At 38.0% G+C, this 27,810-nt stretch overlaps 1 protein-coding gene and 1 pseudogene across 5 annotated transcripts in view; one reads left to right on the top strand and one right to left on the bottom strand.

The window, feature by feature from the left end:
- The window catches only part of TAFA2 (TAFA chemokine like family member 2), a 510,824-nt gene that overhangs the window by 168,006 nt on the left and 315,008 nt on the right, over positions 1 to 27,810 (bottom strand). The gene's annotated exons all lie outside the window — the stretch shown is intronic.
- LOC308244218 (heterogeneous nuclear ribonucleoprotein A1-like 2) lies at positions 3,799 to 4,682 on the top strand (annotated as a pseudogene). The gene has a single exon. The product of its transcript is annotated as a heterogeneous nuclear ribonucleoprotein A1-like 2 (transcript).

Genomic DNA, 27,810 nt, shown 5'->3' with positions numbered 1-27,810 from the left:
ATAGCTATGACAAATAATTGGAAGAGGATATCCTAAGGCCTCCCTCTGATAAAAGAGGAAACATTTTTTTTCCAAAGCCTCCCCCTTCTGCAGGCTCAGACCTCCCTCTAGTAATTAGGATGAGCCTTAGTAGTTGGAATATGAATTTGAAGATCTGCCCTAATACTATAGGACTCACATCACATTTGTCAGTCTAGCTCTCTTGTGGTGCCCCAGTTCAGCTTCTACCATTTTCCCAGACCTGACTCCTTTGGAGCAGCTGTAAACACTTCATTTTGCTCTTGCCTCCCTTCCCCAACCCATCCCCCCAACACACACACCTAAAATGCAATTCCTGAAATTCAGTCCTTGTCTTTACTATCTCCTGACAATCTTCCCTGGCCATTATTTAAAATCAGTTAAACCTCAAAAGGAGTGAAAATTAAGTGAGTTATCAACTGTTAAAATGTGTATCCATTTTGGGGGACACCCTATATTTCTCCTGCCCTTAACAATAATTCTCTGGGCTATGTTGCTCTTGCCTTATTGCCTGGATGTCATGCCTCACCTACCAGAATGGACCTTCCTCAGGACTGAAGTTGGGCCTGATCCCATCATCAGGCCCTCATAGTGACAAGGTCAAGTTATGGGTCCCAACTGTCCCCATCTGTGTCAATTTGCTGGGATTGATCACTTGAGGCTTATAGTTTAATGAAAAGAAATGTACTTTAAAATAGATTAGTTCTTGACCCTTATTGTTTTATATTGTTAGTTCACATAAGCATCTAAAATATCAAAAGATAAAATAGTGTGGTTCATAAATTGGTGTATATTATTCAGCTATAATTATGGCCACCTTATTTGACATTGATACTGAGGGAAGCCACCACTTGCCAATACTGTCAGTGCAACAAGGAAAGTGTAAGGCCAATGGACCTTGGGTGTTAGCAGGGCTGATGCTAAGCACCTCCCCTGTTGAGATAGTGGTGGCTCAAGGCAATTCCCTAACTTGATAATCCTTTTACTGTTTACCAAACTTTACCTTTGATATGTCCGTATGCATTGCTAAAGGCCAAATGTGTATTCAAGTAAATAAATAGCAGACCAGGCCAGAAGTCAGTGTGCCTCTTCAAGAAAGAGGTCTCCACCTGGCCCCCAATGCCTTCTAAATTCATATTTCTTGTATAGTATTTTCATTTGTGCATCAGACCCTCCTTCAGATCCTGAACCCCACTGCGAAGATTGCAGCATGATACATAATTACAATACTGAGTAGTGGATACATAACTCAGGAGCTAGATGTCCTGCCTTCAAACCCTAGCTTTGACATTTACCAACTTTGGGCCAGTGGACAAAATTAACAAGTGCTTCAATTTCTTCAACTATGAAATGGGGAAAGGGGAAAATGATTCCTTTCTCAGGAGTTGTGAGTATTATTAAATGTGAATGAAACCACTGTAATAACCTGGTTATTATTAACAGGAAAGGAATAAAGTGAAGACTAGGTAATATAAGCATGCCGTTTTTACAGCTTTGCTAATTTAACACTCTCCAAGTCTGTTCCCTGCTGATTAATAGGTGAAGGAACTAGACAAAGGCAATTTAGTCGCATACCCTGTAAGGTCTGAGAGATGAGGGATGGTGCCTACCTGTCTTGTCAGTCACACCTGGGAGTGAATCAACAGCCAGAATAAGTGTGGCCATTGCAAGGTCACAAAACCTGCATATTTAAACTGCTATGTGAACTAACAATATTTAAACCTGAATATTTAAACTGCTAAGCCCCTCTCTCTCTCTCTCTCACTGGCGTGCCAGGTTCCTGGTGTGACAGCTATGTGGGACTTTTAATTCGTCTGAATGCTGAACTTATGAGGCTGCTACATAGAACAGAAGCTCCGGACACTGACCCTCCTTTTGGCTCTACTGCATCCCCAGCTGCACCTTTTTAAGGACTAGTTTAAGGGACATGGGACTTTGCACTCCTAGAAATTTAACTACACACAAATAAAGTATTTTACCACATCTCATTCTCCTATATGGATCTTAGGAAATTCATTTTCTAAAGATATCACAAGGACCTCACTCCTATGAGTGATGGAGAAGTTTCATTCTCCAGTGACATGTTGATATATATGAAGTTTTTACAGTAGGGCCTCCCTCATAATAAATGCTCAATAATTAGATACAGGCAACCATATCTAACAAATAATTATGAGAATCATAGAGAAGATCAAACAGAAAAAAAAATTAGTGCTATGCTGAAATCAATGCTAACTCTCCCATGAAGACTTCTATGACCCTCCCAAAACAATTTGAAATTGCCTTCAATATGCCAGTAATTCTTTAGCAGAAAGGTTTGAAGTCCTAGGTCGAGCTTGACAGCTTACTACCTGTGTGCACATTCTTTATCTATTAAATGCCGAAAATAGTGTTTCCTATCCAATAGCACTAGCCTTATTATTACATTTGTTAAGACATACAAAGCACTTATAGAAGGGGCCTGACATATAGAAAGCACCTAAGTGTTGGCTAATTTCTATTATTAGTGTAGTCCATACAATAGAAAGATGAAATGATGAAACCAGAATGTCCCTAAGGGATTGGAGCCAGGAGGAATCCATGTTCCTGACAAATGGACAGTTTGTTATTAGCTCTAGTCCCAAACAGGAGTTTCCCCCACTTAAAGTGAGGTCAAATCTTAATTGTGAAGCCTGAAAAATTCACCAGATGGACAAGATCACTCAGATCAGAAGGAAGCAATCATAGCCACACCCTCCTACAAACAGAGAAAGCAGGCAAATCACGCAAGTACATATAACAATTGACATTTAGCAAAGTTTTCAGGGGATGCAATCTTTCTTAGAAAGGCAGTGAGAGACTGCTCTCTAAAAGATCAAATGGATAAAAAGACTCAGAAAAAAATTAGGGGCCCCAAGCAAGAAGGCAACAATCTGACATACACTGGTATGAGGCAATAATAGTGTAGACACGAAAGATGATCAAAAGAACCTTGAGGAAGAATTTCAGAGTGGACCAAGGTGTAGGTAATACCAGATTCTTAGTGACTAGGTCTGAGAGATAAAACTCAAAGTTCCATTCTATACCATGTGTAAGTGCACATAAATATGTCTTAGTCAGTCACATACTAAAATTTAGATAATATATTCTTTTTAAAAAAAGACAGTTATTCAGCATCATGATCAGACTACCACATTTAGCAATCAGTAGCATGGGTACAAAAAAAATCTACATTAAAACCCTTTGTTGGGATGCTTTCCAGGGGTCCTCGAACTTTTTAAACAGGGGGCCAATTCACTGTCCCTCAGACCGTTGGAGGGCCGGACTATAGTTTTTAAAAAAAACTATGAACAAATTCCTGTGCATACTGCGGGCCCGGGGCGAGTCGGCTGCTAAGCAGGACAGGCAGCGGCACCTGGCGGGCCGGATAAATGTCCTCGGCGGGCCACATGTGGCCCGCGGGCCGTAGTTTGAGGACGCCTGCTTTACACTTTCCACAGAACAGAAACGAAAATAACCTGTGATACAATTAGTCACAAGTACAGTCCTCAAGTTTCTTGCCCATTCACATGAGTATTGTCTAAAACATGTCTTCTCTGTAGTAGCTATGCCCTGTCATCACTGTGCTTGGCTGAGTTCACAAATCTGTTGTAACCTGTAGCTTCCCTGTCACTTCTCTGGCTCTCCTCTCCTCTAAGCTTTGTTTTCTGGCAGTAAGTAAAACCTTCTGCCACTGCCATAGCTTTCTGCCGGGGGACACCGCCGAGTAGCATTGGTGAAGTCCACTCTCTGGCAGTTGTCATGTCAAGTCGGTCTCCCAAAGAGAACAAACAGCTGCACAAGCTCTTTATTGGAGGTTTGAGCTTTGAAACAACCACTGAGAGTCGGAGGAGCCATGCTGAGCAATGGAGACACTCACAGACTGTGGTGGTGAGAGGTCAAACACCAAGCACCCCAGGGGCTTTGGGTTTGTCACGTGTGCCACTATGGAGGACATGGATGCAAGGCTTCACGAGGTGGATAGAAGAGTTGTGGAACCAGGGAGGGTTGTTCCCAGAGAAGATTCTCAAAGACCTGGTGCCCACTTAACTGTGAAAAAGACGTTTGTTGGTGGTATTAAAAAAGACACTGAAGAACATCACCCAAGAGATTATTTTGAACAGCATGGGAAAATTGAAATGACAGAAAAATCATGACTGACCAAGGCAGTGGCAGAAAGAGAGGTTTTGCTTTTGTAACCTTTAATGACCATGACTCTGTAGACAGGATTGTCATCCAGAAATACCATCCTGTGAATGGCCACAACTGTGAAGTAAGGAAAGCCCCATCTAAGTAAGAGATGGCTAGTGCTTCATCCAGCCAAAGAGGTCAAAGTGGTTCTAGAAACTTTGGAGGTGTCGTGGAGGTGGTTTTGGTGGGAACGACAACTTTGGTTGTGCGGAAACATCAGTGATCCAGGTGGCTTCGGTGGCAGTCGTGGTGGGGATGGATATGGTGTTAGATATGGTGGCAGTGGGGATGGCTATTATGGATTTGATAATGATGGAAGCCATGTGGGAGGTGAAGGATGCTACAATGATTTTGGCAGTTACAACAATCAATCTTCCAATTTTGGAGCCATGAAAGGAAGAAACTTTGGAGGCAGAAGCTCTGGCACCTACAGTGGAGTATATTTCTTGTTTTAAATGTAGATTCAGTTATTTTCAACCAAAGCTCCTCTGATCCTCCTCCTCCCAAGTAGAGGTTAAACTCCCCTGTGGTCATTGAAGGCTGTACAACAGATCGGCCTTGACTGCTAGCTACCTGTGTGACCTCGGCTAAGTTATTTCATCTCACTCCCCAATCGTCTCCTTGTCTGCCAAGTGGAATCTGCCTAACAGGAGTAGCATGATTATTAAATCAGCTACCACAAATGAAATCCTTCGAAGGGTGCACAACGTACAGAAAACATACATACTTTGTGTTCCCATGAAGTACCAAGTTAAAGGATGTCACCATTTGTTGTTTACTATCTAGACATACTAACTGCACCCCCACTGACTATTCTAATCAATATTGTGGAAGTTAAACGGGGCGGGGGGGGCGGGGGCAGGGGGGCGGCAGATAAAAAACTAAAAAACACATTAGAATATTGTCTTCTGCCGTGTTCACCAGGGCTCAGTCCCACAATCAGGCTTAACAAGGGTCCTTTTCTCTGGACGTAAATTACATTACAATCTGGGTTACTAGGAATGGGCTGCTTAGGAACCTGAATGGCTCCTTTGATCTCTGTAGTACCTTACATTGAACATGGTGCCAGGCACAGACCAGTATCTCAAAAAATAAATGAGGAAAGATTAACAAATGAGTATCAAATAAGAAAAAAAGTATTCTAAATCCAGGACTACTTGTTAAAATCAGCAGATTTTTAAACTTGTGAACAAAACAAAATTATCATTTTAATGTGTTTTTTAATAGGTTACAGCTAAAAGCATCAGCAGTGCTTCTTAAAGTGAATTGTGCAAATCTTTAAGTTGGAAATCTTAAAATGTTTTAACCGAATATTACTACCACTTCCTTCTATCACTTAAAGAGTTTTAAAATTCTTTTGTCTGCCCCAAATGTTCTTAGAAGCGTGAGTGCTCTCTATGCATTGGGCTGCCTAAATGTAGAAAAATTATCTGCTCCCCCACCAACCACTGGTTTTTTCTATTACCAAATGAGAGTTTCTAAAGGCCTACCATGACTAGGATAAATCACTCCATTTCTTTTACTCTATTAAAGTAGGTGTTTTATGTTCCACTGCCACAAAATCCAAGATGAACACCAGAAATAGCCTGTGAGTTGAAGACTCTCATTTTAAAATGGCACCACAATTTATCCTAGTTCTTGCTGTACCGTGAGCATTACATTATTCATTAGAAGTATTTGTGTTTTAAGCAGCTATTATGCAGCTTTTGCTGAGCATAGCCTTCCCGGTGCAAGGTGGTGATGTGGAGGGCTGTCTTCCAAAGAGAGGGTCACTTTGTGGAATTCCCACCTCTGTGACCCCAGTGTGTTTGCATACATATAAATTCACTCTATGACATTCCTGTCATGTTTGCTCAGTGAGCAAGTAATTTCCCACTCTCATTACTCCAGGTACAAGGTACCCTGTGGCAAATCAATCTTCTTTCTGCTTCATACATCACAGCTCCCCCAGACATCCAGGGCCTTCTGACTCTAAAACGCAGCTGTGAGATAAAGACCCAAGTCTGTTTCAGCAACTGCATTGTCCAGAGGGGCTAGTGAGCGTTACACCTCACCGGAAACCCCATCTCCGGGCAGGGGAAATGTTTATGTCAAAGCAAAGATGCTGTTAAAAGCAAAGCATTTCCTGTACCAGAGGGAGGGAGGTTTTAATAGCAGAACAAAGGAGTAGCTACAGGGGGTTTAGTGCACAGTATTTCAGAAATATTAATCTACCATCTTCTCCGGTCACAAATCATTTTCTCCACCTCTTGACAGGCTGAAATTTGACTTTGAAAGAATCCACTGCAGGATCCTGACTGGCTATAATATGTTAGGCTTCTCTCCTCAGGGACAGAGCCAGCTCATACCAGCAGATGAAACCATTTCAGTGTTTTCATTTGTGCTGATTGCTGTTTTTTCACCAACATTTCCAACTCGCCATTGCAGCATTCGTGCTGGTGGGGGGAAAAGCAGTGGAAATTCTATATCTGTCTTCAAAGCTGAAGAAGGATAATATGCTGGGGTTTTCATGACACATCACAGCTCAAATCTATTTTAGAAAACCACTCATTCAACAAACATTTGTCAACAAATATTTGTTGAGTACCTACTATGTTGTATTCTTGGATCTGTAGATAAAATAATTAACAAAAGAAACAAGGTGTTTCTCCTCATGGAATTTATGTTTCCGAAGAGAAAAAATAAATGAAGATCTAAAAACGCCAATGTGACAACTGCAAATATTGATCAGTGATATAATACATAAAAAACAATTGTGTGATACAGAGTGGTGAAAGGACAGAAGCAACATGAAACAGGATGGTAAGGAGGATATTAAACAAGTGAATAAACCATGAAAAAAAGGAGGGGAAAGCAAATGTGGGCAATAAAAGGGAGGAGATTATGAAAAATAAAGAGCTAGTGAAATAAAGAGGAGGCAGCATGGCTGGAGGAGGTAAGCATGAGTCTAAAGAGAGGTACTAGCCAGCGTCAGATCGCAGAGGCCTTGTTGGTCATAATAAAGAATCTGGGTTATTCAAAGTGCAGTGAGAAGCCATTGGAAAGTGGAAGTAAAGCGAGCTTTGAAACAGCAGGCCAAATGACACAACCTCATTGACATTATTTAAAGGTCTCTTTTAAAAGTATCTTTGCGTAGAGAGATAGTTGTGGGGAATAGGTGCCATAGATGCAGGGAGAACAGTGAGGAATCTGGGGTTATAGTCCAGGAAAGTTTCATAATGATGTGACCTAGGAAGGCATCAGTAGAGATAAAGAAAAGTACACATACCTGTGAGATGTTTTGAACGTATAAGCCTTGGGACTTGTCCAAATATTTAATGAGAGTATGGTAAAAAGAACATTGATGTTATTAGTAAGATGAAAAGGGGGTGAAAGTAAATAATTCTCATTTAGACATATTAAGTTTGAGAAGGTAGATATCCAGGATATTACTTTTGGAAGCTGAGAGCACAAAAATAGAGCTTAGAGAGGTAAGTTCTGGGTCATACAGATAGCATTTAATACCAAGTAACTAAATAAGCTTACCTGGCATAGAGTTAGAGATGAAATACAGGACACTAGTTAAATTTAAATTTCAGATACAATGAATATTTTTTTAGTATAAGTATGTCCCAAACATGCATGAAACATGGCTATACTAAAACTAGAGGCCCGGTGCATGAAATTTGTGCACAGGGGTGTGTGTGTCCCTCAGCCCAGCCTGCACCCTCCCCAATCTGGGACTCTCGAAGGATGTCTGACTGCCCGTTTAAACGGGCAGTCAGACATCCCTATCACAATCCAGGACTGCTGGCTCCCAACCACTCGCCTGCCTGCCTGCCTGCCTGATTGCCCCTAACCACTTCTTCCTGCCAGCCTGATCACCCCCTAACCACTCCCCTGCCAGTCTGATCGACACCTAACTGTCCCCTGCCAGCACGATTGCCCCTAACTGCCCTTCCCTGCTGGCCTGGTCACCCCCAACTGCCCTCCCCTGTAGGCCTGGTCGCTCCCAACTGCCCTCCCTTGCCAGCCTGGTCACCCCTAACTGCCCTCCCCGGCCGGCCTGGGTTCCCCCCAACTGCCCTCCCCTGCTGGCCTGATCACCCCCAACTGCCCTCCCTTGCAGGCCTGGTCCCTCCCAACTGCCCTCCCCTGCCAGCCATCTTGTGGTGGCCATCTTGTGTCCACATGGGGGCGGCCATCTTGTGTGTTGGAGTAATGGTCAATTTTCATATTACCTCTTTATTAGATAGGATATATCCCAACAGTTTGAGATGGATAGATAGATGATACATAGAGGTGTGTGTGTGTGTGTGTGTGTGTGTGTGTATGTATTATATGAAACACATAACACTAAAAAAGGTTATCTAAAATTCAAGTTTAACTGGGCATCCTGTATTTTTTAATACTTTATTGTTTAAAGTATTACATATAGTATTATATATGTCTTCTTTTTCCCCCATTGATCTTTCCCAGCCACCCCCAACCCCCTACACATGCCCTCACACCCCTAGTGTCTGTGTCCATTGCTTATGCTTATATGCATGCATACAAGTCCTTTGGTTGGTCTCTTACCCACCCCTTCCCCTGCCTTCCCTCTGAAGTTTGACAGTCTGTTCGAAGCTTCTCTGTCTCCGGATCTATTTTTGTTCATCAGTTTATGTTGTTCATTATATTCCACAAATGAGTGAGATCATGTGATATTTATCTTTCTCCAACTAGCTTATTTCACTTAGCATAATGCTCTCTAGGTCCATCCATGCTGTTGCAAATGGTAAGAGTTCTTTCTTTTTTACAGAAGCATAGTATTCCATTATATAGATGTACCACTGGTTTTTAATCCACTCATCTGCTGATAAGCACTTAGGCTGTTTCCAAATCCTAGCTATTGTAAATTGTGCTGCTATGAACATAGGGGTGCATATGTCCTTTCTGATTGGTGTTTCTGATTTCTTGGGATATAGTCCTAGAAGTGGGATTACTGGGTCAAATGGAAGTTCCATTTTTAATTTTTTGAGGAAACTTCATACTGTTTTCCAAAGTGGCTGCACCAGTCTGCATTCTCACCAGCAGTGCACGAGGGTTCCTTTTTCTCCGCATCCTCACCAGCACTTGTCATCTATTGATTTGTTGATGATAGCCATTCTGACAGGTGTGAGATGGTATCTCATTGTCATTTTGATTTGCATCTCTTAGATGATTAGTGACTTTGAGCATGTTTTCAAATGTCTCTTGGCCTTCTGTATGTCCACTTTCAAAAAAATGTCTATTTAAGTCCTTTGCCCATTTTTTGATTGGATTGTTTATCTTACTTTTGTTAAGATGTATGAGTTCTCACCCTAACCAGTTTGGCTCAGTGGATAGAGTATCAGCCTGTGAACTGAAGGGTCCCAGGTTCGATTCCGGTGAAGGGCATGTACCTTGGTTGAGGGCACATCCCTAGTAGGGGGTGTGCAGGAAGCAGCTGATCGATGTTTCTCTCTCATCGATGTTTCTAACTCTCTATTCCTCTCCCTTCCACTCTGTTAAAAAATCAATAAAATATATCAAAAATAAAGATGTATGAGTTCTCTATAAATTTTGGAGATTAGGCCCTTATTGGATATAACATTAACATCCTGTATTTTTATTTGCTAAATCTGCCAACCTTAAGTCAGGGTGATATCATAAATAGGGAAGACCAAGACCTGGTGTATCCACACTGGAGAAGTGGATCAGAGGAAGAGGGTTTAGGAAGCATTTAGGAGTCTTAGAAGGAACCAGTAAGGAGAGTGTGGTGTCCCAGGCACCAAAAAAAAGGTGTCCCAAGAAGAAAAAAAATACTCAATTGAGTGAAAAGTTTGTACTGTTGTTTAAGGTTTGAATAACGTGAGCTCAACAAGTAACCATGGCATTTGGCATCAGGGAAGGAAGACTTGCTGACCTTGAAAAAGAGCACCTACTGGAACTAAAGACCCACTGGAGTGGAATAAAGAGATAAAGAGCTGGAGACAGTGAATATAGAAAACAGGGTGGTAGCTATGGGGCCCAAACACTGGGGGAGATGCAGGAGAATGTTTATGTTCTGATGGGATCAATATGGGGGAGAGGAGAACTGCATGAGTCAGGAGTGAGAGGGAAAATGTGATCCAAATCATGATGGAAACAGGAGTGGAAACTATTCTTCCATTTCAACAGAAAGAAGATAGCAAATATGGGTGTGGTTTCTGTTGGTTTCAAATTATAAATGACTCCATTTATAAACATCCACACAAAAATATTTCATTTATAAAGTATTTTTTCCACATTGTAGTTTGTTCAAAATTATCCATCTATTTATTATATATTCATAAACCAATATAAAATAACCAAAATTAGTTGCTTGTTTTAAGTTGTTTTGATAGCTAAATCAATTATTGTTCGACAGTTGTTAAGGGGAAAAAATAAGTGTTCACTTTTACTTTCCCAGGGTTGCCTTTAGTTTTCAAGACTATGGGAAGACAAAATAGCCTTTAAACTTTTATAACGTAAAACTGAAGTTTTTCTACTGGAAAGCAGACATTCCTAAACAACATTTCCCCCAAACAACTGCTCCATGCCATACATCATTAAATAGAAAAGTTTTTCTAACACGAAGTAAAAGCAATTACTGCCAAGCTCCAGAGAAACAAAGGTCAGTTGCTGTGGGAACCACGCTTTGGACCTTCTGACCTTTGCATGTGTTGCATTAATGTGGAGATTTGCATTGGATCTACTCCAAAAGAAAAACCAGGTATCCAGGGAGACAACTATAAATATAGCTCAGCAGCGAAGAGATAGTGCTGCATTTTGGGGAATACAAAGGAAACAGTAAACACGTTTTTTAGCTAGATATACTAGTAATACCTTTAGAACATTTCTCTAAGTACCATGCAGTCATTTGTCAGTTACCTGAAGTCCTGATGATATTTATAAATGAACATGAACATTTGCTCCATAATACTTCATGTTATTATTAACAGAAGAGTGATAGTCTGGCAAATGAAATTTCTTGGTTTATTAAAGTTTCAGAGTAAGGACTGTCTGCATGGTTCCCATTATTTTTAACACAAAGCTCACAGCGAAAGCAATCTTGGATCCTTTTGAATATTTAAAGAAATGTGTCTCCTATCCATATCCTGTATTTGAAGGCAAACTGACACTGCTATTAGAACTGATAAAATATGGGTGAAGAAAAAAATCATGAATATTAAACCAACTAACATTTATTATCTATTGCTAACACTTTCCACAGTGAACAAGCCTCTTTTTCAGCATGTTTACTACAATTTAAAATTGCCACCTTCACTATCTTTAGGTAGTATTTTTTTTTTAGTTTCCCTATATGAACACAAGGAGCACAAAATCTAAGCTCCACAAAGATGCCTTAAATGCATTGCCTGGTGTCTGGTAACCTAAAGGCAGTCAATAAATATGGACCGATGGATGAAGGGGTGGATTGATGTCCAGAGAACTATGCGGAAGTGAAGCTATGAAATTTAGCCAGATGGTGAAGAGATCATATACTTTTCTTAATCAGGTGAGAAAAACAAGGTGTATCAAATATTCTCCAGAACTTCCTGCCATCCCTAAAGCCACAAGTTAGTGACAAATATTTTAATTCCATTTAAAAACCCTAGTTCTTCTACATGCTTCCACCCTACACGGGGTACACTCTCCTTTCCCCCAATCCATCCATTCACACACTCAAAGTGAAACAGACCTCACTAGGCTCTGGTGACAGATTTCTGCCCACCCACCCTAGCTTTGATATATAACTGATACATAACACTGTGTAAGTTTACGGTGTACAGTGGGGTGATTTGATATACACATATACTGAGAAATGATTGCCACAATAAAGTTAATACATCCATATCCTCATATAATTACCTTTGTGTTTGTGCCCATATGTATGTGATGAGAACATTTAGGATTTACTTTCTAACTATTTTTCAAGTATACAATAAAGTGTTGTTAACCATAGTCGCTATGCTGAATATTACACAGCCAGAACTTATTCATCTTATAACTGGAAGTTTTTACCCTTTGACCAATATCTCCTGATTTCCCCCACCCATCAATCCCAGGTATCCACCAATATACTCTTTGTTTCTATGAGTTCTGCTTATTTAGGTTCCACATATAAGTGAAATCATACAGTATTTGTCTTTCTGTGTCTAATTTATTTCACTTAGCATAATGCCTTCAATGTTTATTCCTGTTGTCTCAAAAAGGCAGGATTTCCTTATTTTTATGGCTGAATAATATTTGACTATATATATATATATATATATATATATATATATATATATATACTCATTATATACCATGGATATTTATCCATTCTTTATCTATTTAGCCACTGAGGAACACAGATTGTTTCCATATCTTCACTATTGTAAATGATGCTGCCATAAACTTAAACCCTGATACCTGGGATTTACCCAAGGGTTTCAAAGCTATCACAAATACAGTGAAATAGAGAGAGAGCAATTCGCAATGGTCAATACTCCCAAGAATAACACCCATGCTTTTTTAAAAATAACCTCAACAGTTCAGATCTTTGACATTTCACACCTACAAATCATGTTAGGGCATACAGAGAACTTCTTGGAGGCTGGGACCTGTTACTCTCAATTATGTATCCCAGAAATCTACCAAAGCACTGGTGTATAGTAGGTACTTAATGCCTATATTTATTAGATGAAAGAATGTATGAAAGAATGGAAGCACACATGCCCAGGTATTTTAGTAGAAAGTAGAACACAACCTGGTAATCTAATATCCTAATACAATCTATTAAAAAACAGATTATGCAAATTCCTCATGTATTTGATTTTTTTTTTTTAGAGAAGTTACCCTTTCCCCACAAAGGACTGTTATGAGAAAGGATTTCTTAAGACAGAAGACCACAAATCAATTCAGCAATTAGAGAGAAGGAAAATAGAGGAAAGAGGGAAAAGAGGAGGGAAGAAAAGGTCAAAGGTAGGGGAAGGATGAATACAACTATCAAATGTTGGTGAGTCAGCAAGATTGTACATAGCAAGATGGTGGCATAGAAAGAGCCTGAACTCACCTTCTCCCATAGACACACTAAATCTACAAGTACCTATGAAATAATTCCCACTGGGAAAAAAAAAAAATCCTTACAACTAGCTGAACAGCTCCCTTCACGACAAGGGATGAAAGAGCCACATCAAGATGGTGAGGGCATGAACAGGAATGGGGTGAGGGCAATGGGAGGATAAGGACACATATGTAATACCTTAATCAATAAAGAAAAAAAAAAAAGATCTGTAAGAGAGGCAGAGTTGCATTATCAACAAAAACCCCACTCCCAGCATGGCAACACACAGGAGAATTTTATCTCATGGATCTTCCACTTCTCTCTGAGAAGTGAGGGGTTTATGTCCCACAATGGAAAAAGACATTCCATGTAAATGGAAGAGTAAAGAAAGCTAGTGTAGCTATATTAATATCCAACAAAATAGAACTTAAAATGAGACTGTAACAAAAGACAAAGAGCAATACATAATGATAAAAGGGTCAATCCAACAAGAGGATATAACATTTGTAAGTACATATATACTCAACCTAGGAGCCCCAAAATATTAACATACCTAAACAGAAAAATTGACAATATTACAATAATAATAGGGGACTTTAACACCCCACTTACATCAATGGATAGAACATCTAGTCAGAAAATTAATAAGGAAATATTGGCCTTAAATGACACATAACACAAGATAGACTAATAGTTATATACAAAATATTTCACCCCAAATCCACAGTCTTTTCAAGTAAACAAATTTCAATCTCCATTCATAAAAACTCAATGAAGTCAGTATAGAGGGAATGTATTTCACATAACAACAGCCATATATGACAAACCCAGAGCTAATATCATACCTAATGTGAAAAGCTGAAAATTTTCCTCTACAATCAGGAAAAATACAAGGATGTATTTTTCTTGCCACTTTTAGTCAAAACAGTATTGGAAGTCCTAACCAGAGCAATTAAGCAAGAAAAGAAATAAAAGATATGCAAGTCAGAAAGAAAGCAGTAAATATATCTCTATTTGCAGAAGACATGATAATATATAAAGAAAACCCTAGCCCTCACCTGGTAGCTCAGTTGGTAAGAGCATCACCCACATATGCCAAGGTTTCAGGTTTGATTCCCAGCTATGGCACATACAAAAATCAACCAAGGGATGCATAAATGGGTGGAACAACAAATCAATGCTTCTCTCTCTCCCTGCTCCCTCTCTTTCTCTAAAAATAAATAATTAAAATTGTTTAAAAAATAAAAGAATCCACACTGAAAAACCACATTAGAATAAAAGAATCTAGTAAAGTTCCATAATATGAAATCAAGATCCAAAAATCAGTTGTTTTTCCATAAACTAATAATGAACTATAAGAAAGAGAAATTAAGAAAACAACCCCATTTTTAATTGTATCAAAAAGAATAAAATACCTAGGAATAAATCTAAGCAAGGAGGTGAAAGACCTGTACACTGAAAACTATAAGACATTGATGAAAGAAACTGAAGACACAAGTAAATGAAAAGATATCCCATACTCATGGATTGGAAGAATTAATATTGTGTAAATGTTCATATCATCCAAAGTGATGTACAGATTCAACACAATCCTTATCAAAATTCCAATGGCATTTTTCACAAAAGTAGAAAAAAATAATGCTAAAATTTGTTCAGAACCACAAAATATCCTGAATAGCCAAAGCAATTCTAAGAAAAACAGACAACACTGGAAGTATCATGCTCCCTAATTTTCAACTATATAACAAACCTATAGTAATCAAAACTGCATGGTATTAGCAGAAAATGGGACAGAGAGTTCAATAAAACAGAAGAAATAAACTCACACATATATGGTCAATTATGTATATGAAAAGGGAGCCAATAATATGCAATGGAGACAGAACAGTCTCTTCAATAAATTGGATTGAGAAAACTGGACAGCTACACATAAAAAATGAAACTAGAACACTACCTTACATTATACACAAAAACTAACTGGAAAATTGATTAAATACTTGAATATAATGCCTGAAACTATAAAGAAGTAAAAAGAAAACATAGGTGGTAAATTCCCTGACATCAGTGTTGACACTGAGTTTTTGGATCTGCCTTCAAAAGCAAAGGCAACAAAAGGAAAAATAAACAAGTGGGACTAAAAAACTTCTGCACAGCAAAGGAAAACATCAACAAAATAAAAAGACAACCTACTGAATGGAAGAAAATATTTGCAAATCATATATCCAATAAAGTGTTAATATACAAAATATATATTTTTAAACTCAATAGCAAAAATAAGATAAAATAAACAATTTGATTTAAGACATGTAGATGACCATTAGGCACATGAAAAGATGTTCAACATCACTAATCATCAGGAAAATGCAAATCAAAACCATAAGAAGATATTATCTCACATCTGTCAAAATGACAATTATTGAAAGGACAAAAAATAGCATGTGATGGAAAGAATGCAGAGAAAGGGGAACCTTTATACACTGTTGGTAACATGTAAATTGGTATAGCTGCTATGGAAAACAATATAGAGTTTCCTCAAGAAATTAAAACTACAACTACCATATTATTCAGCTATTCCACTTCTGGGTATTTATCTGAAGAAAAGAAAAATACTATTTAGAAAAAATATATGCATCTCTATATCCACTGCATTATTATTAACACTAGCTAAGATATGGAAACAACCTACAGTGTCCACTGATGGATGAGTAAATAAATAAGATACAGTACATATGTACAATGAAATAATACTCAGCCATAAAAAAAGAAAATCTTACATAGTAACGACATGGATGGATCTTGGGGATATTATTCTAAGTGAAATAAGTCAGATATAGAAAGACAATACTATGTGAATTCACTTACATGTGGAATACTATATAATAAAACCCTAATATGCAAATCAACCAAAGGGTGGAACAACTGGTTGCTATGACACGCACTGACCACTAGGGGGCAGATGCTCAATGCAGGAGCTGCCCCCTGGTGGTCAGTGCACTCCCATAGAAGCTAGGTTCATGGCTGGTGAGCACCTCCACTAAAGACCACTTGGGGGATCCAAGGGATCCTGGACTGTGAGAGGGCACAGGCTGGGCTGAGGGACCGCCTCTACCCCCCCACCCCCGCCCCTCCCTCCGCACAAAAGTTGTGCACCAGGCCCCTAGTCTAAAATAAAACTCATAGATACAGAGAATAGATTGGTGATTATCAGAGGGGAAGGGAGTTAGCCAAAATTGGTGAAGAGGGTCAAGTGTATGGTGATGGATTGCATCTGGACTCATTATGGTGATCACTTTGTACTGAATACAAGTGTCTAATTTTTATGTTGTACACCTGAAACTAATATAATGTTATATACCGATTTTACCTCAATAAAAAAAAAATGCTCATGAATGAGGCAAAGGGAATCAGTTCTTTATTTTAATTTTCACTTCTGTCTTTTTACAGCAATTAAATCCTTAAATTTTCCAAAGCTAAGTACGAAGTGCACAAGGAAGTTATGACTCAGGGCTGGAGAGTTAATAAAATTCTGAAATGAAAAAAAAAAAATTAACAATGGCAGTCAAAAGCACAAACTAAGCCAAGATCTAATTATATTATACTTTCATGAAAGTAAAAAACATTATGAAATATTTAATAATCTACTAAACTCCACATTTTTCATCTTCCATGGATTCCACAGACTTGCACACAATTATCTCTTCAGTTAAATACACAGCTCTTGACAAGTGCTTAGATTCACATTCCCATCCTTGTTCTTGATACTACGGGGCCACTTCAAATGCTGAAAGCTCTTCCCTTGCCAATCTCCATGCTTTAGAGAGGTTTAGGTTATCAGGGTTTCAATCTGCTTGTTTTAATCAATACTCCTGCACTATTTGCCTATACCTTACAGGTGAGCCTTTTGGCAGATGATTTATTTGATTTTCTTTATTCTTATCTTGCCAGCACTCCCTAAAATTTAATGAAAGGATAAAGGAAGAAGGTTCAGCAGGCACTGAACAACATCTCTTATTGTCAACAGAATATGCTCTGATTTCTGTAAGACCCCAGGATCCAAGCTAAACTTACAAAGAGAGATGAAATTTTGGATTATCTGTGCTTTTTTCTTTTGCATATCATCAAGCTATTGTGATGTAAATAGCAAAAAAAGAAAAAAGATACAGTTCCCTGAGAACACAGAACCTAGCTAACACCTTATCCCTTTAATCAGTAAAGATGATCCTATAACTGACTTGAGATATTACTTTTCTATACTATTTGATACATATAAAAACGGGTAATGTATGTACAGTTAGGAAGCATAATATAAAATAATTGTGAACTACCACCTACTAAACCCATCACCAATTTAGGAATCAAACCTTATGCTTGCTCTTAAAGCTATTTTTGCACCTTCCCAGCTCAACTCCTGCTTCTCTTCAACTAAAAGTAATTACTAACTTTCCTCTTTAAAAAATAATGTTACAATATATATGGGAGGTATCATTAACCAATGTATTAGTACAATTTGCTTGATTAAGCTTTATAAATGTGTTATTACACTATGTGTAATCTCCAAAAATTTATTTTTTCATTCAACATTATATTTCTATGATGTGTTTGCATCCAATTGTAGTTCATTCATTTTCACAGTCATATAAACTGGTCTGTGATTTTAGCAAAATATACCCACCCATTTCTGCCTATATTGTTTATGACTGACAGCTCTATCTCCCTTTTTTTGAGAGCCTAATTTTTATTAAACGATTGAGACCAGCAGAAATTAAGAAGTTTTGATTATTAAGACCTTAAAAAAGGGGAGGAAAGGCAAGGTGCTGACAGTTCTGCAATTGGGTGCATCCAAGAAGTGGTCACCACAATAAACAGTGCTCAGGATTGAGCTGATATAGCACAATGAACGTTGGCAGAGTAGAGTATTCCTAAAGGCTGCTCTACTAGAATGAGGGGTTCAGTACACTTAATGAGATGCAGAGTCCATTATCAGAAAGTATAGCAATAAAATATAGGCTCATCATGCAGTTGTAAGAGTTTTCACAGGTAAGGTGAATTAATGGATACAAATACTTAGGAGTCTAGGCAGGCATGTAAGCTGGTAGGACCTGAGAAACCATTCAGCAGATTATAAGTTCTCAGCCACTAATCTAGAATTCAGGGCAAGACTCTGTACTAGCAGGGAGACTGGCTAGATGAAGACAAAATCACAATTCTGGAGGAATACATGCACTGTGTATGCTACTGAAAGAAAGACTTGAGTGCAGAAACTGGAACTAAATCCAGCTGATCAAAATGTGGGTACAAGCAGTTGAACTGAGCTAGCAGCCAGGAGACGTATGCTAATTCTGCGTGAACCTAAGTTTGGGGCCAGAGGTGTTCACAATATTCCTCTATGAGATCAGGATTGGCCTGAACACTGGGGCAGAGTGGTGCCTTAAAGGGCTTTTGGTTGTGGGAAGGAGAGAACTTGGGGGCAGTTCCCGCTCTGTCCTGGAAATGCCCTTCCAATATGGAATGGATGCCATGGTGGAGACAGCCCTTTAGAGACTTTCCTTCATGATCATTATTTACAGTACATTTATAGAAGGTATTAAGACTATATGGGTAAATGCCTCTTATACACCCTTTATAACTCTGTGATTCCAAAAACATTTAATATCAAAAAAGAATGCTATATGATTTGCTCTTCTAGATACTTGGATTTTAAGCAATATTGGAATCTTCTTTCAGAAGTTAAAGATGAAAAAAATTGCCTTAAAATGAAGTAGGATAGTATTTGAAAACAGCCTTCTAGGTCCCGTGAGAAATCTTTATTAAACCATAAAGCTTTATTTAATCTTCAGTGTGGTAAGGAAACATGCTGTTATTATAAATGTTTAATTTTATATTGGAATGTACTGTATGGTTTTTGTCTTGGGAAGATTTTTTACTGTTTATTGAGGAGAAGAATAAGTAAGTATACACATGATTCTATAGTAACTTCCAACTTCTACTTTCAGATTTCCTAACTACAGAGCCAGTTAAAGTTGTTCAGCTGACCAGGAGGGCTCTTTAACTGATACATATGGATGGAAAATAGATTTTATTTTGGCAGCATAAACTGTAATTACTTCCATATGAATGATTTCTTCAACTACTTTATGCATAAAGGCCTTGCAAATAAGAGAAATATTTTCAACTATTTCTCTGTATCTAGGAAGCTGTAGTTTAATAAATCCACTTTCAGTACCTGTCTCATTTCAATAACTACTTCATGGAGCACAGCAGCCCACAGGAGGCCAGTTATGGTGTACTGGAAAGAACTTGAGTTTTGGAACCAATAGGTATGAATTTTACTGCTTTTTTAACCTCTTACTAACCCTGATCATGGATAATTTACCTAACACTCTATGTTTCCTGACCTGAGAATGGTGGACGAGACACCTCCTCCAGAGGGTTGTTGTGGATACTAAAGAATGAAACACTTAACATAATGGCTGCACATTTTACGATTTCATTTAAAGTTCAGTTCTTTTTCAGCTTCAGTCTCCTATTTAAACAATGGAGAAATGCCTCCCTCATCAGACTGTTTTGAAAATCAATGATGAAAACATGTCGAATAATAAGGTCCTATAGACATGGAAGGGGTTCGTTATTCTTTGCTGCTAACAACTGATGTCTCAAAAATGTTTTGAGATTTCTTAATCACATGGCCAGTTAAAGTTGTTCACCTGACCAGAAAAGTCATTTTAGAGGGAAAACAATTGTTTTGGTAATTTCTGTGAAATTCTTATTTGTTTCTTTAATCTAAATGCATTTTTACTTCTTTCGCCTTTGGTCCTATGGCACAGCACATTACCCTCCTTTAACCATGGTCTCTTAGCTTCTTTAGCCAGCACTTCTCTTGGTTCCTAAAAGACTGGGTGGCTTAAAACAACGGAAATGTATTGTCTCACAATTCTAGTGACTAGAAATTGAAACTCAAGATGCTGCAGTGCAGCGCTCTTTCTGAAGGCTCTGGAGGAGGGTCCTCCCTGCTCTTCCAGCCTCTACCAGTCCTTGGTGCTCCTTGGCTTGTAGATGCCAGCATTTGTTTCATAGCCGTCTTCTCCTATGTGTCTTCACATCGTTTTCCCTTTGTGCATGTTGTCTGTGTGTTCAATTTTCCCTTTTTCATAAGGACACCATTTATATTGAACTAGGGTCCATTTAACAATCTCATTTTTACCTTGTCACCTTTCTAAAGACTATTTCCCAACAAAGTCACATTCTGAGTGGCTGGAGGTTAGGACTTTTTACATATCTTATCTTGGGTGGGGTACAACTCAACCCAGACAAACAGTACTCCCTAAGGTTCTGACCACAGACACTTTTGGGTCCCCTTCTTCTCTGTAAGTAGTTTCATCTTCTCATGACTCGAATAACAACTGTGGTATAACGGAATAAACATGGTCTTAGGAACCAGACTATCTTACATTGGAACCTGGCTATTTCACTTTCCAGTGAGATTAGCGATCTAAACATCATATTTATAGGGGTCGGTTGAGTGGTATTTTCCCATTCAGGGTTTTTTCCTGGGGAAATGCAGGGTACAGAGTGCTACAATATATGCCAAATCCCCCAGTGAGTTTGCCTTCAGCTTTCTTAGCTTACCCAGTTAATATGAACACCCAGAAACAACCTTGAAGTGTAAAAGCAATCAGAGAAAAATCACTTGCACGAATGTCACTTAAAGTGTGGTGCACACAGCAGCAGCATCTGATCACCTGGGAGATTTGGAAATGCAAAAGCTTGGATCCCAGCTCGACCTACTGAATCAGGATTGGAGAGGTAGGGCTCAGGGATCTGTTTTAAGAAGTTCTATAGGTGATTCGTACGCATGTTGCAGGTTGAGAAGTACTGCATGGGAGTGGGTATCACAGGACTCTGTGCATATTCACCATGGTGATGATGGTGGGCTTCATGGGTTGATGGCACAAGTGTATATGCATCTCAGGACTGTTTAAGCAACAGATGGTGGGGCCACCCCGCCCCTTTAACTTCCCTTTCCTTGAGTTCAGCAACTTTCCTAGACATACTACTGGCAAGGATGGCATTGATATCAGGGCAATGTAACATTAATTTCATCTGAGTCACGTTTTAAAGTTTTATTCCAAGCTCCATTTGGAAACTGATCTCTCTCAGCACTGTTTAACACCCTGCTCTCAACCATCAAGTCTGTGGTTTATAACTGCTGATCCAGAGTGAGTACAAATCCACTAAAAGGATTTCATTTTTCTCTTTTTTTGGAAATGTGTTATGCACATCAGCCTCCTATTATCCTCTCCAAGGGAAAGTGTGCCACATAAATTATAGTGATTTATTAGAAATGGAGAACCTATTCTAGTGCCCTTACTCAGCAGTTTTCATGAAGTGCTCTGTAAGTAGATAAATATTTGTCATTTGGGGACAGATTCAGAATAAATAAAATAGAGAACTAGTGTAAGAGGAGGAGAGTTTAACATGCAAAATATTTGAAATAATATTATGTTGTTGCTGACAAATATTGTATTTAGGTCTATGATGGTTGCATCTGTACTGTATATGTATAGTCTTTTTAAACTTATTTTATTCCCTAAAGAATACAATAGAACTATTTACATAGCATTATATTATTTTGGATATTATAAGTAACCTAGAGATGATTTAAAGTGTATGGGAGGATTGGGTGGGGTATATGCAAATACTACTGCACTTTAAATAAGGGAATTGAGCATCTGTGGATTTTAGTTTTCACAGAGGTCCTGGAACCAATCTCCCTGGAATATAGAGGGATGACTGTAACCTAATTTCCTCCTGAGAGCTTGATAAATCTTATGTATAACTCGGCTTATTTTTTCTTTAATAATTGAGACTTAAAATGCACTCATGGTGGAAATGATGGGTAGAAGGGATGTGCATTTTCTTTCTAGAAACCTGGTATATTGCATTTCCTTGCATAGCATTTTCAAGTGATAGAATGAAGTGAAGGTCCTAGCATTTCATTCTTTTCTCTTCCTTTGTGTATGTCTAAAAGTTTTTTTTAATTTTTTATCTTTATGGTTAAAAGTATTATAAATATCCTCCTTTACCCCATTGATCCCTTCTAACTCACACCTGCTCCCCATCCCAGGGTCGGTGTCCATGAGTTATGCATATATGCATGCAAGATCTTTGGTTAATCTCTTCCCACCCACACCCTAGATGTTCTTATATAAATATGAGAAAACTGATTAAAGTGGATATTCTTGTATGTAGATATATATGTATTTATCTAAAACTCATTGAGCATGTGCTGTATAACTGGTCTGGGGTACAAAGGTAATTAAGTCATTTTGTTTCCTCCAAAGAGATTTCAGTCTAGTAGAAGAGGCTGTGAAATCATCTGGAGTAAAATAATTTATATTGTGAATTATATTTATCTATCAATGAGCAATTAATAATTATTTGCCCATTACTAATGATTGCTCTAGTATAGGAAGTACTTATTCTTGAATTTTGGTGTACATCAGAATTTAATGTGCAGGTTCTCTTGGGGATTTTGTTGAAATGACAGGTAGCCTGCCCCTCTCTCTCATTAGTCATGTTCCATAAGTCTGAAGTAGGGCCCAGGTATATGTATTTGTAAAGGGCAGTGCAGGTAATCCTAATGCCAACCAAGCTCATGAACCGCTGCTGTCAGTGCTTAGAAGCCAGGCTGATATCCATTATTTACTTGTGGCATGAGTGGATTAGAATCATGCAATTTTGTAAAAATCTGGAAATTGCCTGTAACTTGGAGCCAGAACTCAAGTGAGAGCCACTTAATGACCGCTTTGCTTTGGCTGCTGGAGACTTCACCTGGCTCCTGGGTCAGAGGGGTTCCACTGGCAGTGTTTTTCCATGCCGGCATGCTTAGGGACATTGGCTCTTGCTTTTTGGTTACTGGTTTGAATGGAACTCATCCTGCACAGATGGACCATGGTTTGTGAGGACAGATGGAGAAGGAACAGCAAGGTCACTGGCAGAGCCAACACATGGGAAAGAGTAAGAGAGAAAAGACAAAGGTTGGGGAAGGGGGGCCAGGGGCAGGCTAGAAGAGATCAATGAGAGGGGAAAGAAGATATATATAATACTTGCAACAATAAAGATTTTTTAAAAAATAAAAATGACATTCCAAGTACAAAATAAATAATTTTAATCACCTCCCCCCCCCAAAAAAAATGACAAAGGCTGGAGGTGGAGCACTAAACTACATCAACATTCACCTGGTTATTGTAGAAAATGCTCCCTTCTCTTAATGTATCTTAATAAGAGTGTACATAGCAAGTCTATTTGAAGCGCATGCAATTTTATCTTATTTATGCCCTTTAAAAGTACGTAATACCTTCCAAGTATTTATTATAATAAAAATAGCTAACAATGCAGCAAAACTGAAGCAAAATAAAAAAGCAACATAGTGACATGTTTTTTCTAAACAGCAGAAGGAACTGAGTTAAGAAGAAGAGGATCAGTTGACTGACTTTCTTTTCTAACCATAATGGTCTCAAGTTAGTGTTACTTATAAGAAAAATAATTCCTGATTCTGGTAGCACAACTTCATTTTCAGTATTTGATATTTGCTTTGGTTGATATTTGATTTTATTTCTTGTTTTTTTGCTAAAAACAGGTATATTCAGATATACTCCTGGGAGCATAAAATATAATTATTGCTACATATTCTGTATTTTTATACTTTTCACTTTCAGTTTACTCTCCATACTATTTTAAAATGTAACTCTTACCCCCTCCCCAATATGCATACTGGAATTCCAACAATCATCACCAAAGTATTATTTAGCAAACACTATGTAGAGCATTACTGCCAGGCTGTAAGGTGAACACAGATGCACAAAAGGCCCCTCAAAATGATCCAGGTAAATAAATGAACACTACGGAAGTACACAACAAGTGGCCTTGTTCCCACTCCCAGCAAGACAGCTTACCTAATTCTGAACATCTGGGGAGAGATTGACCTACTCTTCTGTACGCTTGGAGAGTTATCATTTCTCTCGCAGATGTAGAATTTCACTCTCAATTAATTTCCTCTTGTCCTACAGATTGTTTGACAAATCATTCATTTTCATAAACGATTACATTTCTTCATGTTGCTTTTAGGACAAAGGCCAGGCTTATTAACATTATCAATAAGGCCCTATGGCAGCAGTTCTTAATTGGGGATGATTTTGTCCCAAGAGGACATTTGGCAAGGTCTGGAGATATTCTTGGTTCTCAAGGGATATCTGGGGGTGGGTAATAATGCTATTGGCATATAATGTGTAGAGGCCAGAGATGCTGTTAGACATCCGATAAAGTGCAGGACAGGTCCTCACAACAGGAATTATTAACCCCAAATGTCAACAGTACTGAGTTTCAGGATCTTTGCCCTGTGGCGTCTGGTTCCTGCTAGCTGTGACAGCCTCATCTTGGGCTATCTTCTCCACTCCCAGAACACTGGGCTTCCTTTCAGTTTTCTCAGTAGTCTATGGTACTGTTTTATTTGCCTAACAGGAACGAACTCTGAATCCTTCAGAGCTCAGCTAATAGCACTCCTCAGAGAAGTCGTCCATACCTCTCACACTGCCTTAGATTACCTTATGCTTTAAGAGCACCATGTATTCCAGTGCCTTTGACCTTATGGATACTCTAATTAAAAATTTATTTTGTAATTGGTGGTTCACATCTTACCACCCCCATTAGAATATGATCTCAAGAGGACAGGGCGTATTCACTGTTTTATCCCCAATGTCTAACATAGTGACTTGATAATCACTCAATAAATATCAGTTGAATAAATGAGTCATCCAATAAGATTATGACAGTGATTTTAAAAAAATTAGACCCATAGCTATTTCTGACACATCACCTGGAGGTGACCTATGTCCTCAGAATCTATAAGGAATTTTTATTCAAACCAATATCTGATATTAAGCATATATGGTTTTATGTAGTAGTTATGGGCAAAGTAGGATATGTCGGTTTGGCTTTTTAGATATCGTTCTTTTGGTGCTAGTGTAAAGTCACTCTCTTTTTCTATCACCATCCCTTGCTTTCCTTATTCTAACCCTCTCACTCCAATTATAGCTGACTTTCAATTTCTACTTTACTTTTTCATTGTTTGATTTTTTAAAAGACTAATGAATATTACTTTATATTCAGAAAGATGATTAAAATTTTCAAATTCTATCGGAACTATACTGGATTCTCAGATTATATCATCCAATTCCCCAAATTATAATTTTATAGGAATTTAATAATATTAGTATAACACATGGATACTATTGACTATGTGGAAATCTATGGGAGATTTAATTAAAGATTAAGTATGCAATTTGGAGTTGAAAACAAGGGATATTGTGATGCAACATCCTGCTTGGCTCACTGTCTAATATATACTCAGTCAAATACAGTTAGCATAATTACGCAGCCTACACAAAGCAGAGGTATTCATACCCTAGATTTTTCAAATGGAAAACAGACTAAATATCCTTATTTAGTTGATAAATCTATTTATTACCTGAAACTAATTTGACTGAATATTACAGCTAAAGAGAGTAACAAGAAAACTTGAATTACAGACCATTATATATTAATAAATTCACAAATGAGCTGGCTCTGGCCCTTCCTGATATAGGCAAGTCTAATAAACATTGGACTCACATTTATGTGATTTGTCTACCAACTGATGCTTAACCTTCATCATGCCCCTACTCAGGGTGTGGGATTGGTAAAGGGAGTTGTGCTCAGAGAGCGGTGAAGATGTCTACTGCTTACAGTGCTTGATAATTTAAAAAATGTGTCATCTGTTTTTAGCTGCCCTTGAGTCAATATGCATCAAATTGTTGCTCATAATGTCATGTACCCATAATATACATTAAGTGTATTAACTGGACATGATGACCTGGAAATAGAAGGACTTTGATTTATACATCATTGTTTCTAACTTTCTTATATCTCATGCTATTCAGTTGATTTTTTTTTTTTTGAGTGAGTGTATCAGGCTGAACCATATAAACTGTCGATATTCAATTGTTTTTGACCCACAAAAATGACATTTTCATATGGTTCCATTTCATATAAATAAGTGAACAGATGAACTTTGAGTTTATCTTTCCATAGAAATAATGTTTTAATTAAGAGTGAAACATAAGGAGTCAATGGGAGAAAAAAGGGAACATATGTAATACTTTCAACAATAAAGATTTAATAATAAAAAAAAGAGTAAAACAAATTTGAAATAGTATTATATGTACTTTGCTTAGGTACACTGTGACTGATTCAAATAGATTTTTATGGCAAGCCAGAAAACCTAGCCATAATTTAAACCATTGATTCTGTAGAAAAATGCATGTCAACTACAAAATTCAACTAAAATATGAACATTTGGTACACAATGTATTCAGAGATCGGTGACATAAATCATTACACCTGTAGGAATTACCTTCATATTCTGACAGGATAATTGACAGAAATTTCTTTACTAGTTCTTTGGTTTTGGCCCAGCAATTAGGGACTAGCAGAGAATTAGGTGATAACAACAGTGTTGTTGGGAGTCTGTATCCTTAAGGCATTAACTCATTAATGGAAATCTTTGTCACTAGGGAACAGAATCTTTGAGATCTGATGAAATGTAGGGGAAAATGTGCAGAATTATACAAAACCTTTTTTACTAGCATCTAATATATTCTGCATCAGCAATCTACAATGAATGAAGGTAATTTTTCTTCATTATCTATTTTCTGATCTTATGGTTTGGTGAATTCTTAGCTCATGGACTTTTAGTTCTCCAGGAACCCAGGAATATATGTGTTTTCATGAAAAACTTCATAATGTGAGTGGACATCTGATGGTGTTTCATAAGGAGACACAGGAAGCATGATATTTCTGCCAAAGGATGATGTAATCCACCATCATTTCAGCCTTTGGAAAGCAAAGGTAACAGTTTAGCTCAATCTTGCTCAAATGGATAGGCTGGGAAAACTTTCCAGGTGCCCATCTGACATGGCTGCAGGGGGCTAGCAGCCCGTGTACATGTTTTCTTCTGGGGCAGCATTTTAGTTGGGGGAGAGGAAGAGACAGAAGTTTGGATCATAAATTTTTATTTACTCTTGAAATCCCTGGAATATAAAATAACAACATCAAAAATAATAACAAAAATCGTGAAAATAACATAAAGAAATGGTACTTATTGCTAAGGAAAGGATATTCTCAGGTAAGAATGTTGCTACCTTCTCTGATTTTGTTTTTTAGATAAAAAGAGGAATAAGGGAACTTCCACATAGTCTGTTTCTATTTGTCTGGTTAATATAATGCAAGAGAAGCTCACAACACTCTTGATGCTCATAAATATAACAAGCTTCAAGCAGCTTTGTTGTTTTTGCCTTGTTAAAAAGAAACCTTAAGATTTTTTTATTAATGCATCAAAAAGTCTTATATGAGTATTTTTTTAAACAACAAACCATTAGTATTATGGAATTTAAACAATTAAGAAAATCAGATAATAAATAATGTGATTGCCAAGAGTT

This window comes from Plecotus auritus (assembly GCF_963455305.1).
Source record: "Plecotus auritus genome assembly, chromosome: 3".
In the NCBI taxonomy this organism is placed as follows: domain Eukaryota; kingdom Metazoa; phylum Chordata; class Mammalia; order Chiroptera; family Vespertilionidae; genus Plecotus; species Plecotus auritus.
Note: the sequence above shows the minus strand (reverse complement) of the source record. Positions and strands in the feature narration are given on the sequence as shown.